Source organism: Dipteris shenzhenensis, chromosome 4 (assembly GCF_047967505.1).
Source record: "Dipteris shenzhenensis isolate YYH24624 ecotype China chromosome 4, Dip_SZ_1.0, whole genome shotgun sequence".
NCBI lineage: Eukaryota > Viridiplantae > Streptophyta > Polypodiopsida > Gleicheniales > Dipteridaceae > Dipteris > Dipteris shenzhenensis.
In genome coordinates this window covers 24,729,382-24,747,499 of record NC_141599.1, presented here as the reverse complement: position 1 = coordinate 24,747,499, position 18,118 = coordinate 24,729,382, and positions in this window count along the sequence as shown.

Here is an 18,118-nt window from a genome sequence, read left to right as displayed (position 1 = left end):
GGGTTGAGGGTTTAGGGTTGTTTTGGTTTACGGTTTAGGGTTTAGGGTTTAGGGTTGTTATTGGTTTACGGTTGTTATTGGTTAGTGTCTGATTAAATTTTCAAACAAGTTCTGGATTTTTAAATCATTAATAAAGTAGATTATTGAGAAGAGACTAATGTTCTTTATAATGGTTGTTACAGCTTGTTTGCAAAGGAAACTCACAAAGGAGATGGCTACAAAATTTATTCCGGGGATGGAGGTGATTTTATGTTGCAAAAGAGAAGTAGTTGCATTTGCTACAATCCATGAAAGTGATCCAAATTCTATTTGTCACTTTAGAAGACTTGGCGAAGATAAGGTGGCGGTTATCGTATCAAGGATTCTTAGTGCACATGTTGAGCTAAAGCATAAGTGTGGGGATATGGAAATCCTTGGAGATGTTATGCCCTATAATACTTCCAACAAAGCATTTATTGCATGGGACAGAGATGAGACTTATCCAACACATGTCATCAGGAATACAAAGTGCATATCTTTGGATTTTAGAGTGGGAGATATTTTACAAATGTTATCATTTACAAATAAGTATGTAGCAGAAGGTCAAGTCTTGGGATTTGAACAAGTTGAACACTGGACATTTGCGCAGATGAGAATTCAAAAAGTTACTGATGATGGTATGGATGATAACTCAATGTCATTGGATGGTCCCTACTATGAGGTAGGTAAGGATTTGAGATGGAGCATGCAATTTTTAAAGATTGGAAAGACTCGGCATGTGGTTTTTAATGATAAACATAATGTATACTACAACATCAAAGAATTGAAAGAATATGCCAATGTACCAAGCTTTATTCCTTCAGAGATGGATGATTCCAATGCACTCAACTATAGCACTGACGTCTTATCAGAAGTCGATGAGTTCATTGGTACCGAGAAATAAAAATATTTCACAAGTGATGCCTTATCCGGGGTGGATGAGTTCATGCACACTGAGAACTTGGGCAAAGATGTCAAAAGTGTTATATCTTCAAGCATGGATGGCTTCATGGATACTGATAAAGTTCTTGGAGTCAAAGCAGGTAACTATGGAATTATGGAAATCATGCACGATAGTATAATGAGTGATGTTCTCTCTGGAGTAGAGGAGTTTCAAGACTATGGAGTTATGAAATCCATAGAAAGTGCATCAATGAGCGATGTTCTCTCAGGAATAGATGAGTTTGAAGATCATTCTGGACACTCTATCACCACTGACTATGGAGTTATGAATTCCATAGAAAGTGCATCAATGAGTGATGTTCTCTCAGGAATAGATGAGTTTGAAGATCATTTGGGACACTCTAATGCCATTGTGACAAGTGGTTCTACGATTGTATCAAAAGTAGGGATGAGATCAACAAAGGACTATTCGGTGTTTGACTTTGATTGTGAACCTGTAAATGTTACAAATGGTTTGACGAATGTATCAAAAGCAAGGATGACATCAACAAAGGAATTTTCAGTATTTGACTGTCAGAGTGATAAGATCAAGGATGCAACATCTCATGAAAACAACGTGACAAATAAATCTTACAAGGAGAACTACACAAATCCAAATAAGATTGTACAGAAGGTCCCAAAACGGACATACAGATGCATGAAAAGACAATGAGTGCAGGCAGATCTAGAAAAGCAACCAAAGAGAATAAGAGTAATGAATGAAGATGTTATGCTAGAAGCAATGCGATCTACATGCTGTAAGCATACATGTATGCGATCCATTAACTTACATGACATCAAGGGTTGTAGAGAACATGTCTGGCAAAGGAAAGGAAGCAGAAGAAATGAATACCTACTCACGAGATTGTCTTGCTTTCTTGTAAATGATAAGAGAAGGCGAAGTTCAGGACATCAAATAAGGCCTCTTATAAATGGAAAAAGTATTTGCAATAATGCATATTGCATTATTACAGGATTATCACATGGCACATATTGGAATTTGGCTAATAAAGCAAAGTATGGAGTTAAATTTAACATTCATGGAAACATAGGAAGGCCCAAAACAAGAGCCTCAACGGTTGCGGCAACAGCAATTTTGAAAGATTACATTTATGAAAATGCTTTATCGCAACCCCACCTATCAGAAATGCATCTTCCGATAGGTTTGACCAAAAAAGAAGTATTTAACTCTATTGGAGAAACACAGAGGCAAAGAGGGCATGCACCGGCATCTTTTCATACTTTGTATACTCTTTGGAAAAAAAGCTTCGGACATGTTAAAATCCCAAAGAGGCAAAAAATGTCAAAGTGCAATGACTGTGATGATCTAAAGCGAGCACTTGAGAGTGCAACATCTCCAGAACAAAAAGAAGCTTACAAAAGAAAGAGAGAATTTCATCATGGACTTGTTCGACATTCTAGAATAAAATATGCATTTTGGAAGGAGCAAGCTATTGCTCACCCAAATGAGTACATGTGCATTATTGTAGATGGTATGGATCAAAATACAACAACATTACCTCGATTCGTTAACACTCCACCTAAGCTACAAGGCAAATACTTTTTAAAGACACATCTATGTGGAGTGTTAGTGCACGGATTTAAGTTTTTTGCAGACATATGGATTGATTCCTTGCATCTACACGATAGCAATCAAGTTGTAACATCCGTTATGAAGGCAATTCACAATGTACATGCAGAAAAAGGTCGCCTACTAGCAACTTTCAGAATACAAGCAGACAATTGCGGACGAGAGAATAAGAATGTACTCTTCTTTGCATTTTGCTCAATGCTAATCGCTCATAGAATCTTCAATGAGATTGAAGTTGGGTTTTTGTTGGTTGGGCACACACATGAGGATATCGATCAGGTATTTAGCACAGTTTCAAGAGAACTAAAACACAAGGACATGGAGACAATGGATGACTTGATAAGAAAATGTGGGAGGCAAGTTGGTGGCCGTAAGGAAGGAACAATATGCTCAATGGTTGAGAGGATGTATGATTGGAAGAGCTTTATTCTACCTTTCATACAAAAAGGTGGTGATGCCCTGATTGGTCATAGCGCTCCACACTATTTTTGATTTTTCTTAAAGGATGAAAAACCAGTGATGCAATGGCAACACTATTCTCTTGATACAAAATGGGAACCTGAAGAACCTTACTCTCTCTTAACTTCAATCCCGAGCAAAGAAATGCATCCAACATGGGCTCCTATAAAAGAATTCAGCGAGAAATCCAAAGATGAAATAGAAGGCTTAAAAGCTTTTATTGCATACAAAGAGGAAATGCTCCGGAGATTTCCTGATTGGAAGCCCTCTTGGAAGGAACACACTACTGTTGTAATTAGCAAGACCTACCAATTGATAAAGGACCTTGCAAAAATGCGAGAAGATGATATTAAGGTAGAACGGCCTTTATTTTGGCCAAATGTTGGTAATGACTTGCGTCCAGCATGTGGTCTCTTTGAAAATGAGTTTGAATCGTTGCTCCCACGTCCATATTGTGGACCCAAGAAGAGAGAGTTTATGCCACAAATAGACATAGATGTCCATTGTTTTGTTGCAGTTCAACCATCGGATGATGAACATGAGAACGTGAAGTTTTGGGTTGCGAAAGTAGTTGATGTGAGCATGGATGACCGGGGGAGAGCTACAACATTTATAGCGGTATGGTATGAGCCAAGGGGCAGGAAGGAGAACCAAGATAACAGTACATTGTATAGTAGTTGTTTGAAAAAGAAATGGGTCCCAAACCATGAAGCAATTTCAAGACTTTCCACAGAGACAGTCATAGTATCCTGGAAATCAAGGTCAAAGAAAACAAAGAAGCACATGGGGTATGATGTAGAAGACAAAATAAAATTACCGCAACCAATCATTACGCACATTACAGAGTTCACAAAGATGCTCGCCCGGGAGGAAGTAGAAGGAGATAGTGCAAATGAAGAATGCCCATGATAACACCATTCAAATATCGAGAAAGAGTGAAGGTGGTGGTGGTTGTCAGATGAGAGTGAATGAAGATGGCACCCAAGCGACAAGTGACGATAGAAAGGACATTCTGAACAAGCAAATGTTTGGATCGCTCATTTCTGTGATCATGATAGAAAGGACATTCAAACAAGCAAATGTTTGGATCGCCCATTTATACTAAACTCATTGTAAAGGAAAAATTAAATTATTGAAAAGGCCACAGGAGATCCTTTGTACAAAGACTCATCCAGAGCAATATTTGTTGTAAAACTTATGACATGATAATGTAAAATTGCAAGCATAGCTATTGCTATTTTTTGGAGTACAAAAGAGGCTTCCATCATGTCTCATGTGTATATAAACCTTTTAATTTCTTGAATATTCAAGAGTGTTATAGTTTTTTGCATTGAAAGTAAAAAGAGTCTTACAGGTCTCTTATGTATACATTTTTACAATGTTGTGAATCCTCAATAGCATGGTTTTTCATGGATTTAAACTAATAACTCGGATTTTTTATTTTAAGAATATGATTCTTATAAACAAGAAATACAAATTTAGGATTTAATAGTAGTTTTTGCATTATTTGTACAACATTGTAGAGAGATATTTTGAAATGTCTTATGTGAAAATGATAGTGCCAGAAAGTAAACTTTTGATTCTCGAATGACAGTTTCATAAAGTAAACTTTTCAGTTGGGAAGGATTTTAATGAATAGTCCAAAAGTAGACATATGAGTCCAAAATTAATGAAATAAGTGTTTCTATTGCTCATTCTTGACTTTGTGTAAATCATCATTGTATTGCTATTTTTATTTCTAGTAAGGTGCCCCCTTGAATCAAATTGCTCTTTGAGAAAGATACATTCATCTTTCTCTAACTCTCTCTTTGTCATCACTAGAATGAGATTTCCTTTACTTAATATCAAGGACCATGCTTTTTTTGTTGTGTCAACAACGGTCCAGTTGGTGAAGTCCTTTGGGGCATAAATTCTTCCATTGTATTTTAGTGTCATACCATTGACAAATGCTATAGCCTCAAGATCCATCCTATATTAAAGCACAACACAAATTTTAGGTACTTTGACAAACTATAATTACTTTGATAAATCAAAAGTGCAATGAGTCCCATTAATACATCTCAAGTTTTTATTCTTCCAAATCATATAAGTGTCAATTTCATGCTTTGGGAATAGCCTAAAAGGCTTTACAAGGCTTAGACACATGCATAAATGTGAAAAAAAATAAGGATTTACAATGATCTCGTGGATAGTGTAAAATGAAATAAAGTACAATCGAATACACATTTGAAGTCTGTCAGATATAAGTGCAAAATGCTCTGTCAACTCCCGTAACTGATATAAGTGTCAAATGCTCTGTCAACTCCCATAACTGGTACAAATATAATCTACTATGTCTAGTCCCTTAACTGATTCAATTGTAATCTGTCATGTCCACTGATATAACTTTCAATCATCTTGAAAGTTTAAAAACCTTGATCGTTGCTTAAATGGTAGGGTTGTTGTGAGTGTGAAACCGAATGTGAACGAATGAACTGACTCCGATTAGGAACTAGTCGAGAAATTTTGAGCATGGCTTTGATTGGTTTTTTTGGAGTTCTCTCCTCTAAGGACAAACTAATCTATGCTAATCTAGACTACACCAACCGTCGAAGCGAAGAAAAGTAAGAAATAATTTATTTTCCATTGTTCTTTTTAATATCCTTAGGTTGTGAATTAAAAGTAAAAAATAATCTATTTTCCATTATTCTTTTTAATACACTCAGGCTGTGAGTTTAAAAAAGATAAAATTTATATTTTCAAAAACTAATTTACTTATAACTCATAAGAATTGAACATTCACATTAATAAGAAGTTAAAATCTTAATAAATTTGAATTTAAATAATAAAAAACACAAATTTAATTTGACTCCAAATCCTAAACCCTAAACCCTAAACCCTAAACGCGAAACCCAAACCTTCAAATCTTAAAACCTAACCCCAAATCTTGAACCCTAAACCCAAAGCCCCAAACCCAAACCTAAATCCTAAATCCAAATACCCAAACCCTTAACCCTAAACTCCAAACCATAAACCCTAACCCCCAAACCTTAAAACCCTAAAACCTAACCCCAAAACCCTAAGCCCTAAACCCAAACCTCAAAACCCTAGACCCAACCAAATCCTAAACCCTAATTCCTAAACCCTGAATCCCTAAACCTAAACCCTAAACCCTAAACCCTAACCCCTAAATACTAACGCCCTAACACTAACCCCAAACCCAAACCCTAAACCGTAAACCCCTAACCCCTAACCCCAAACCCTAAGCCCTGACTCCGAAACCCTAAACCCTCATCCCCAAACCTTAAACCCAAACCCCCAAACTCTTTTTTAATTCAAATTAATTTAACTTAAAACTAATAAGAATCTAAAATTCACAATCATAAGAAGTTTAAACTTTGACAAAGTAAATTCTTATTAGTTTGAAATCACAAAATTTGAAATATAAATAAATTCAATTTAACTTAAATATTATGAAAAAATAACGTAAAATTAAGAAAATAAGACTTAAAATTTTGAAATCACAAAATTTAAAATATGAATAAATTCAATTTAACTTAAAGTTTATGAAAAAATAACATAAAATTAAGAAAATAAGACTTAAAATTAAAAATTTAATATTCACCTAGAAGAATATATTAATTCTCCCTAAAAAGAAATAAATTAAAGTAATAATAACGAATGTAAGTTAAACTACTTTTAAAATTTTAAAGAATGTAATAAAATTAAAATTATACTTTCTATATTCCAAAACAAAATGCATTTTTGTAAACTATATTTCAGAAAATTTAATTGACAAATTAAACTAGTAAATTGAAAATGGAAGTGAAACTCATTTTAAATTTAAAAACAAAGGAAATTTTAAAATTCAAGTTTCCACAAGTTTTCCTTTTCGCACACGTTTGTCTTTTCACACTTTTCAAGTTTCCACACGTTTGTCTTTTCAAACACAAGGTTGTCTTTTATCACAATTTTCAAGTTTCCACATGTTTATCTTTTCAAACACAAGGATTCATAGTTTGAAAAAAGGCAGGAAATTTGAAATTCAAGTTTCCACACGTTTCTCTTTTCAAACACCAAGGTTTATAGTTTTGTTTGTTTATGTTTCGACTAAATCACACACCAATCTCCTCTAATATGCCTCATTGATTGTAGCTCCCAAATTCTTCCATCAAAACATCTCTCCTCTATCTCTCCTTGATCGTCGCCCACTCATTTCTCCTCCTCATTGGTAAGATTTTCTATCTCTGATCGTACTTTCTCTTGTGCCCTCCCTCTCTAAATTTTCATCTCTCGTCCATCTCTCGTCAATCTCTCTCATCTCCTCTCTTCTTCTTCTCTCTCTCTCATGCTAGTACGCTTCTCTCTTCTTCTTGTCTCTCTCTCTCTCTCACTCTAGTATGCTTCTCTCTCTCTCATCTCTCCTCTCCCTCTCTTTTTCTCTTCTCTCTCTCTCTCTCTCTCTCTCTCTCTCTCTCTCTCTCTCTCTCTCTCTCTCTTTCCTCTCCTTTTTATTTCCTCTCCCCTCTAGTCTATGTTTCCTCTCATCTTTATTTAGTCTCTCCCCTCCTCTTCATTTCCCCCCCCCCCCCCTCTCTCTCTCTCTCTCTCTCTCTCTCTCTCTCTCTCTCTTTCTCCCACTCTCTCCTCTCTTTTTCTCTCTCTATCTCTCTCACTTGCGCATTGTGCCTCTCTCTCTTCTCTCTCGCTCTCCTACTCTCTCCCACTCTATCTTTCTCTACTCTTTCCCACTCCTCTCTCTCTCTCTCTCTCTCTCTCTCTCTACTGTGGCAGCGTGCCCCTCTCTCTCCCTCCCACTCTCTCTCGTTCTCCTACTCTTTCTCTCCTCTCTCTCCCACTTCCTCTCTCTCCCACTCCCTCTCTCGCGGTGCCCATGCCCCTCTCTCTCCCTCCCACTCTCTCTCTCTCTCTCTCGCTCTCCTCTCTCTCCCACTCCTCCCACTCTCTCTCTCTCATGCCCCTCTCTTCCTCCCTCTCTCTCCCTCCCCACTCTTTCCCTCCCCCCCTCGTGCTGTGCCTCCCCCCCTCTCTCTCTCCCCACTCTCTCTCTCTTTCCCTGTCTCTCTCGCGTGCTGCTGCGACAGCACGCCCCTCTCTCTCTTCCCCCCCTCGTACTGTGCCTCCCCCCCTCTCTCTCTCTCCCCACTCTCTCTCTCCCCCCTCTCTCTCTCACGTGCTGCCATGGCAGCACGCCCCTCTCTCCCTCCCCCCCTCGCACTGTGCCTCCCTCCCTCTCTCTCTCTCCCCACTCTCTCTCTACCCCCCTCTCTCTCTCGTGCGCTGTGCCGCGGTAGCATGCCGCTCTCTCCCTCCCCCCTCTCTCTCCCCCCTCTCGTGCTACATCTCCCCCCTCTCTCTCTCGCGCACTGCCGTGGCAGCGCGCCCCTCTCTCCCTCCCCCTCTCTCTCTTTCCCCTCATCTTGTGCCTCCCCCCATCTCTCTCTCTCTCCATTCTCTCTCTCCCCCTGTCTCTCTTGCGCGCTGTTGTGGCAACATGCCCCTCTCCCTCCGCACTCTCTCCCTCACGCTATGCCTCCCCCCCTCTCTCTCTCCCCACTCTCTCTCTCCCCCTCTCTCTCGTGCGCTGTCGCAATAGCGTGGTAGTGTGCCCCTCTCTCCCTCCCCCTCTCTCTCTCCCCTTCCTCGCACTGCGCCTCCCCCCCTCTCTCTCTCTCCCCACTCTCCCTCTCCCCCTCCTGTCTCTCTCACGCGCCGCTGTGGCAGTGCGCCCCTCTCCCTCCCTCTCTCTCTCCCTCCCCACACTCTCTCTCCCCCCCTTGCATTGCGCCTCCCCCCCTCTCTGTCTCTGCCCATTCTCTCTCTCCCCCCTCTCTCTCTCGCATGCTGCTGTGGCAGCGCACCCCTCTCTTCCCCCCCCCTCGCGCTATACCTCCCCCCTCTCTCTCTCCCCCCTTCTCTCTCTCGCGCGTTGCCATGGTAGTGCGCCCCTCTCTCCCTCCCCTCCCCCCCCTCGCGTTGTGCCTCTCTCTCTCTCGCGCGCTACTGTGGTAGCACCCCCCTCTCTCCCTCCCCACTCTCTCTCTCCCCCCCTCGCGCTGTGCCTCCCCCCCCTCTCTCTCTCTCCCCACTCTCTCTCTGCCCCCTCTCTCTCTCGAGTGCTATCGTGGTAGCGTGCCCCTCTCTCCCTCCCTCTCCCTCCCCCCCCTCACGCTGCGCCTCCCCCCTCTCTCTCTCTCCCCACTCTCTCTCTCCCCCCTCTCTCCCTCCCCACTCTCTCTCTCCCCCCCCGTATTGTGTCTCCCCCTCTCTCTCTCTCTCCCCACTCTCTCTCCCTCCCCTCTCTCTCTCTCTCGTGCGCTGACACGACAGCGCGCCCCACTCTCTCCCTCCCTCTCTCTCCCTCCCCACTCTCTCTCTCTCTCCTTCCCATTGCGCCTCCCCCCCTCTCTCTCTCTCCCCCTCTCTCTCTCGCGGTCTCTCTCTCTCCCTCTCGGCACTCCTTTCTCTCTCTCTCTTTTCTCTTTCTCTCTCTCTCCCTCTCGGCACTCCTTTCTCTCTCTCTCCCCCTCCCTCTCTCGCGCTCTCTCTCCTTTTCCCCTCTCCCTTTCTCTCTCTCACCTCTCTTTCCCTCTCATCTCTCCCATCTCCTGTAGCCCTCTATCGCTCTCTCTCCCTCTATCTCTCTCACATCTCTCTCCTCTCCGCGGTCTCTCTCTCTCTCTGTCTCGCGAATCTCTCCCTCCCTCGCTCTCTCTCTCTCTCCTCTCGCGGCCCCACTCTCTCTCTCCTCTCGTGCGGCCCTCCCCTCTCTCTCTCTCTCTTTTGCCTCTCACCCTCTCTCTCTCTAAATGTCTCTCCTCTCTCTTTCTCTCTCTCTAAAAGTCTCTCCTCTCTCTTTCTCCCTCTCTCTCTCTTTTGCTGCCGAGGCAGCAAGACTCTCTCTCTTATAATCTCTCTCTAAAAGTCTTTCCTTCACTTTTCTCTCTCTCTAAGTTCTCTCTCTATAATAAAATTTCAAAGAATACAAATTTTAAAAAAAGTACCTGGAAAAAAGTTGAGATTTATGCTTGTGCTTGCTTTTGCTCTTCCTCCTCTTTTTGCTTCTCCTCTTACTCTTCCTTGTTGAAATGAGAGAAACAATGAGAGAGGGAGAGTATATATAAGAAAAACTAGGGTTTTAAGTGCTTCTCTCTCATTCGTCCTTCTATATCATTATCTTCTCTCCCATTGGCCTCTCCATTAGATTATCTTCTCTCCCTCTCCCACCCACTCCCACCCTCCCACCCCATTCCCACTCCCACCCCCATCCTCCCACCCTAGCTCCCCCATTTCCACTCCCTCTTCCACTCCCACGCCCATGCCCATTCTTCCACCTTCCCCATTCCCACTCCCTCTCCCACTCCCATCCTCCCACCCCACCCCTCCCACTCCCACTCCTATCCTCCCACCCTCACCCCACCCCCACCTCCCCCATTCCCACTCCCTCTCCCACTCCCACTCCCATTCTCCCACCCACTCCCATCCTCCCACCTCCACCTCTCACTCCCACTCCCATCCTCCCACCCCCACCCCTCCCCCCCCATTCCCACTCCCATTCCCACCCCCACTCCCATTCTCCCACCCCTATCCTCCCACCTTACCCCTCCCACTCCCATCCTCCCACTCCCATGCCCATTTTCCCAACCCCACCTCCCCCATTCCCACTCCCTCTCCCATCCTCTCACCCCACCCCTCCCACTTCCACCCCCACCTCCCCCATTCCCACTCCCTCTCCCACTCTCATCCTCCCACCCCACCCCTCCCACTCCCACCCCCACCTCCCCCATTCCCACTCCCTCTCCCACTCCCACTCCCCACTCGCCACCCCTCCCACTCCCACTCCCATCCTCCCACCCTCACCCCACCCCCACCTCCCCCGATATCATAGTCCTCCTTCTTCAGGAACGCCTTCCTAAAGACCCCTTCGAAATCTATCCATGTTACCGGCTTAGGTTGGAGTTCCTTCCACCATAACAAAGCCTTTCCTGACATGAAGCCGGCTGCAAGCTGTATTTTCTTTTCATCTGGGTATGGGTGGAACTGGAAGTGTACCTGCCACTTGTTATATGATCTACTTGTACAAATGTGTCATGCTTTTTTTTAAATGTACTCTAGTTTTAATAACATGTCACTCCATTTTTTCTAATTTGATTTTTTAAAATCTTACTTTTTGTCTCTTTTAACAATGTGATGTCCTCTTTTTTTAATGTACTCTAGTTTTAATAACATGTCATGTCATTTTTTCTAATTTGATTTTTTAAAATCTTACTTTTTGACTCAAAGTTTTGTTTTATAAGAGCCTCTTTTTTTAAAATGCTTTATCCAAAATTATCTCACAAATAGTGCACCAGTCCAAAATTAATGAAATAGGTGTTACACCAAGCATATGAATGTAGTGGAATACAAATAACATAACCTTTCAAGTGGAATATCAAGAACAAAGCATTGTGGTGAACCATGATGATATCATGGTTCCCAATCATGTATAACATTAAACAAAGTTGGTTTATATCTATCCCAACAGGCAAAGAAAAGATCCAACACATAGATGTATGTCATAGTGGTTGCTAAAAAACAATCAAGTTTTGTGAGGCACCCAAGAATAGATATTAATAGAGCTCTTTGGTTGAATGAAATTCTATGAATGTTGAGTATCAAAGCACTTACACAAAGGCTCAACAACAAGCAATGAACTAAATAAGAAGTTGGCCAGTAAAGGATGAACTAGATAAAAACTAGCTTAATATATGTGAAGCATCATTGGCTTTTACTTTTGCAAAAGTAGCATGAAACCATAAGTGCTGAAGCGCTAAACTCGTGTTTTCATTGATGACCTAATAGAAATAAAAAATTACTTTCATATGGTAGATAACCTTTTGTCCAAGTGATTTTCTCAATCAACTTTTTGGTCTGTTGAACATTTATAATTATCACTGCAAAAGCATGTAGATTGGGTTGCCTTACTCTTGATGACTAGATTGAGACTCTACTTGGCATTGATTAGATAAGATCTTCATCCCTAAAGATTGACTACACTTACAACAACGATCCTGTGCTCTTGGTTTTTATGGATATGACCAGTGGGTATTGGGTCTCCTCTTCATCTAAATTTTTGTGGAGTCCTATAGCTAAAGAAGTTTGCTTTATGTGATTGAGCATCTTATTTCCCCATGTGGGAACATAAAAGCATGATATGCCAATGTGTGTTAAATCCAAGGGAACACAAAAACTAAGTGCAGGTTGGTGTGATCAACTGGTGGATACTGAAAGTGAGAGAGCGACACCATATTAGAAAGCTTCTTATCATTAGGTCTATTTTCATTGCTTTTTCTTTTGCTTCAAATATTGTTGATTTTATAAAAGTATGACCTTTTTCATCCTCATGTCCTAGATCAAGTTATCTCTGATTATGGGTGTTCATGTTCCTATCCAAACACTCTTCTACCAGTTTATTGATAGCAGGTAGCAAAAAGAAATAACCATAACTTTCTTACGTGGAATCAGAATATAGTGATCGAGCCAGTCAAAATAACCAGCGCATATGCTTCGAATAAGCCATCATGGGTTGTTTTCATCAATCATGACTACAACATTGATTTGCGATGCATCTTTGATAACTTTTGCATATCAACTCAAAACCTAGCGATCAAGTAGTTGAAACGATAAAAAAGAACGTTTTGCAAATGATTGCGTTGCTAGATTGACAAAAAACATGTCGCTTTCTCTTGACAGCCACACTAGAGTGTAGCCAGGCTCTAATACCATGTTGAGAGGTAGAGAAAGAGGAGAGAGACAGACACAAGAATTGTGTTGAGAGGAAGAGAAAGAGGAGAGAGACGGACACAAGAGTTGCTCCCAAGGAAGTAATTCTATTCATAGATCACAGGCATATATATGTGGAGGACTAGGTTGAGCTAGGGCAAGCTATATATAGCTCTAATAGGTACATGTACATTTCCTTCCAAAAAAGTCAAAACCCAGCACTTGGAGAGTCTCATGGGAACATTTTAAGCTTTCTATTCAATCATTGGAGAGTTAATGTTCTTAGGGCAAAATTCTACCTCTTTGAAAGTTTAGCCGATTTTTTCTATAAGCATGTGACCAAGTACCATGAAGATATGGTGGATATGGAATCTGCTGTCTTCTTCCTCTTCCTAACTTTGAAGTCTAGAATGGCCTCTTGCTGATCCATTCTCTATCGATACATTTGAGATGAACATGAGGTCTGATATTCAATCATCAATGAAGTTTAAGTCTTTCCATTAGAAATCTATCAATGTGATTTGGTTCATGCCCTCCATTGTGAGGGAGAGGAGAGCACACACGAAGGGATAAGAGATACCATATATGGTGGAGCAAAAGCTACTTATTCCTCTTTCATATATATATGAGTATACATGGGCACTGTACAAGCCATAAGCACGTGACCTACAATAGACCTCTGCTGGTCTACCCAACCTACATCACCTGCATGTTGCTCCTAGAAGCATAAGGACCTGATGTCCATAACCGCTTCCCTATTGCCAAAATCTACCATAATCATCCTACCAACTCCCACTACAACAGAAGCAAGAATTGGAAGTGTTACCCCAATGGCAAACATGTGAGAACCAAGTCCCAACACAGTCATGGATGCATGAAGTACTATGGCTGCCATATCAACCATAACTTTTGCTCAACTGATCTGTGATCGTCAAACTTGCTATGTTTCAAGTATGGAGCCAATGTAGGCAATGGAGTACTCAGTAACTTCCCCCTCTCCATAGTGAAACAACCAAGTATCTTACAAACATCATCAAGACCATGCAGCTCCCACTGCAAAGCATCCTTGTCCATAAGGAACCATATGGCAAGTAACCTCAGAAGGATAGCAACCTCCTGAATATTGAGACCATAACCTGTCTCACTGCACATCACATCCTGAGCTCTCATAACGGTATCAAACCTATGAAGCCAAGCTCGAGGGGATTGCTTCTGGCCATGGAGGAACTTACGAAGCAAACATATCAATGATTCCTGCCCATGCGCAATATGACCCGAGTCAATAAATGCAGAAACCACATCTGTACTGGCATAACCAGCCAATGGATCATACCGGGCATCATTAGCCAAGGTATCCTCCTCACCATGCATAGCCTCATCCTCATCTATAAGAGGCACTCCACATCCTAGGAGTAAAATGTAACTGTCCATAGAAGATGCATCAACAATCTCCATAGGAGTATAAACCTGTGGAATACTCAAGACATCTGACGGTCTCTGACAAAAATCAGGAAGTAATCGTGGCTATCCCAACTTTATAACCTGCTCACCATGGGAAAAACCTCCCACTCCAAGGGATATGGGCTGCCCCTGCAAAGAATTCGGAGGTATCAGTGCACTTTACCTCCTGGAATACCACTCTCTTGCTATCCACAGTCCTGGGCTATCTAAACATAGCATCCTCTCTAAAATAGACATTATGGCTGCGTATCAACTCTCTAGTTAAAGAATCCCATAACTTATAGTCCCTACTAGACTCACTATATCCAAGGAAGATACACCTCCTCGATTGGGAACCATGAGCATAAGCCTCGCAGCCAAACACACGTAAATGCTCATAACATGTGCCCTGCCTGTCAAGAAGTCAAATGGCACTCTACCATTTAGAGATCTCTTAGGTGACCTATTAAGCTAATAGCATTCGGTAAGACCTGCATATCGTAGCATGCTACCAATCCTGTCCAATAGAATCCGATTTATGCCTTCTGCCAAGGCATCATGAGCAGAAAGATGAGGAGTGGTCAACACTCTCCTGATACCAAGTGTATCACATAGATGCTGAAATCTAGGAGAGGTAAACTCTGCATCACCATCAGTCATCAAGCTCAATAGCTTCTTTCCTGACTGATTCTCAGCATTACCCAAGAAGCGTTGAAATGTATCATATACATCATGCTTTTGATGAATCGGATATACCCATATGTACTTTGTAGTAGCATCAATAAATGTCACAAAGTAAGAGGTGCCACCCAGTGAAACAGTAGGCATAGGCCCACAAACTGCACTACTATGAACCAACTGCAATGGCTCAACATACCTCTCATTGACTGTCTTCCTCACAAAAGAGGATCCTGACTACTGATTATCATCACAATCATGACATAAAATTTGAGAGACATCCATAACAGGAATGTATCTTAATGTTGTAAGGGCTTCCATAACTATAGTAGACATATGTCCAAGTCTAGCATACCATAAACTAATTGATGGCTGCTTACTAATCATAAGTATCTTATCTTGGACACCTGATACATGCAATGCATAAGAGAATCCAACCCGTGATCCCCTAGCCATAACGAGATTGCCTCTAGCAATCTTCCATGCATGATCACCCAAAGAGACATGATAACCTACCTCAACCAACTGTCCAGTACTGATCTTGCTCCTCTCTTGCTCGTAGCAAGTCCTGGTATATGTCTAACCCTTTGTAGAACAAGAGTAGAGCCACTAGGCATAAGAAGGTGGATATCCCCATAACCATAGACATCCATAGAATGATCAATGCCCATCAAACCACTCTCCACAATGCATTCCTAATATGCATTGAACCATGACCTATGAGGGGTCATATGACATGAAGCACATGGATCTAACATCCACATGCTTCTTCTCCTTCTTCCTGTCATTCTTAACCTTGCTCTTCTTCTTGCATTTTCTTAGCCATTTCTAGTAGTACTTTTTCATGTGGTCATACTTTCCACAATAGAAACATCTAACACAAGTCCGAGAGCTAGACTTGCTCTTGGAATTCCCCCTTGGACATGACCTGTTTCTACCAATAGATCTACCTCTAGAGTGCATATCAAGGCTGTATTTCAGCACATCAGGGCATTTCAACCCATCATGTTGTAAGATAACACTATCATGGTCATACATCTGGCATATATGAGTATAGAACTCATATGCATGGCAGTCTACACCCTATACACCATCATGTACTTGCAAGTAGACTGACTTCGAAAGTGATGATTAAATGATAGAGCATGCTTGCTCATCCATGTCATCCCAATCACTCTGTTTAATGCTATTAGGCTTGACACCTTTGCATTGAATGGGCTTATGTTGCCTCTTCTGCACTAACACATCATAAATCTGCACTTTCCAATACTGAAAAATTGATCCATCCAAACTCTCAATATCAAAGAGGGCACTACCAGCTATAGATGCCATATCTGTGGCACAATAGCTCACAACCAAAGAGCAGTATAGTGCAATAGGCAACCCAAATGACCAAAAAATATAGTGTTGTACAAACCAATCAGGTCTCCAAATAAATTGGCTAATCCAATGCTAAAAACACTCAGCCATAAAGAGTCATAAACAAGAATATATGTAGCCCAGTAACTTGCCAATGCCTGGCAATCCAAGTAAGAAATGCACTGAACCAAATAAGCAATGCCTGTTAACCAATGGCAATAGGAGCCCAGCTCAAGTATCCATAAACACCAGTGCGGCATCCACCAATGCAAATCCATAATGCATCAAAATGGCATTTACTACATCACCAATGCATCACCTCAAGTGTGCAATCCTTTAGCAACAAAATCAAGCATTCACCACTTGCCAAATGTTCCAAAGGGACTTGCCAAAATGCCAATAATGTGCTTGGACTGAAGTGAGATCCCAATCACTTTTTGTAATTTATTGTTGTGCAAGAGAAATCACATCCACTTTGGTTAGGATAACACGCTGTCCTTGTTTTTGAACAGTGATATCACCAAAAGACTGGATGCCAAAGCTGTAAGCAGAAAAGCTACAACTTGTCAGTTGACCTCAATAGCCAAATCCTTATGGATTCTCGGATATTCTCACCTGAAAAACAGCTTTCTGCACATTGGTCACAAATAGACAGTAGACTGCAACTTTTTGTGGTTTTGCAGAGGTTGTAACTCCTGCAGCTTACACCGGATCAACTTGCTTCCAAAAGCAAAGTTGTAGTATGTTCTGTGAACTACAACTTTCCAGTTTGGCACAAAGTGCAATTCTGCACCAGGAAAGAGATATTCAGTCCTGAAAATGACTGTTTTGCCATAAAAATAGCAACAATAGCAATTGTAATGTCCTGACCAATGGCAAACACAATGCCATAAAATCAACCCCGAATACGGTAACAAATCAGTCCCAAAATGCTGACAAACCAGCCCTAAAACAGCTCCAAATAATGCTAATCTGATAGGATCTCAATACATCACCGTACCACCATATGTATTTAACATAGGCAAATAACCATGCATCCAATAAATTGTCAATGCATCTCAACCAGGCATGTACCACTGTCAAAGCATGTGTCACTACCACTGCCAAAGTGACGTACCTACAGATCGAAAGCTCCTTGTGCAAGACTGCAAAATGGCATATGGCCAGTCCCGCAAAGTGTCTAAGCAATAGCCTGAAATCAGTGTATCCATAGCTGATGTCCATACTTCATAGCATCAATGGCAATCTGCTCGGCATCCAAGCACATCCATAGTTCACTCTGAGTTCTCACAAGCTCGCCCACTAGAAATGACATGTTCCTGTAGCTTCCTTATCAAAGATATATTTGCTTCCACGACAGGAAACTAAGTTTCTCCAATTGAAGCAAACATTGACCACAAACTGTGCCACCATAGCCACAATATAGGCTAAATTGCAATGGAAGGAGCTCTCATAGAAGCAGCCTAGCAACTCCAACATTTATTGAATGAATCAGGTATGTAAGCAGTGTATACGTTGGAAAACCCCAACACCCACAATTTGCTTTACAGAAAAAACTTGACACAGTTTAAGCACTCTTGAATATAATAGATGATAGCCTATGAAGCAGAACTAGTTTTGACCTTTGGGTCGCTTAATTTATAGCAATTCCTTTCACTTATGCCAACATTTGGTTTTACCGGACAGAGATGCAAGACCCAAAAGTGCAATCACTCTTCTTGTTATAGCAGTTCCGTTTCTGAAATAGACAGACTATCCATGATGACTTGATACAATAGTCGAATAGATTCTGTATCAGAAGAAAAAAACCTATTGCAATCCCTGCCTTACGGGCCCTTCATCTACATTTTCATTAGTGATGTATAGAAG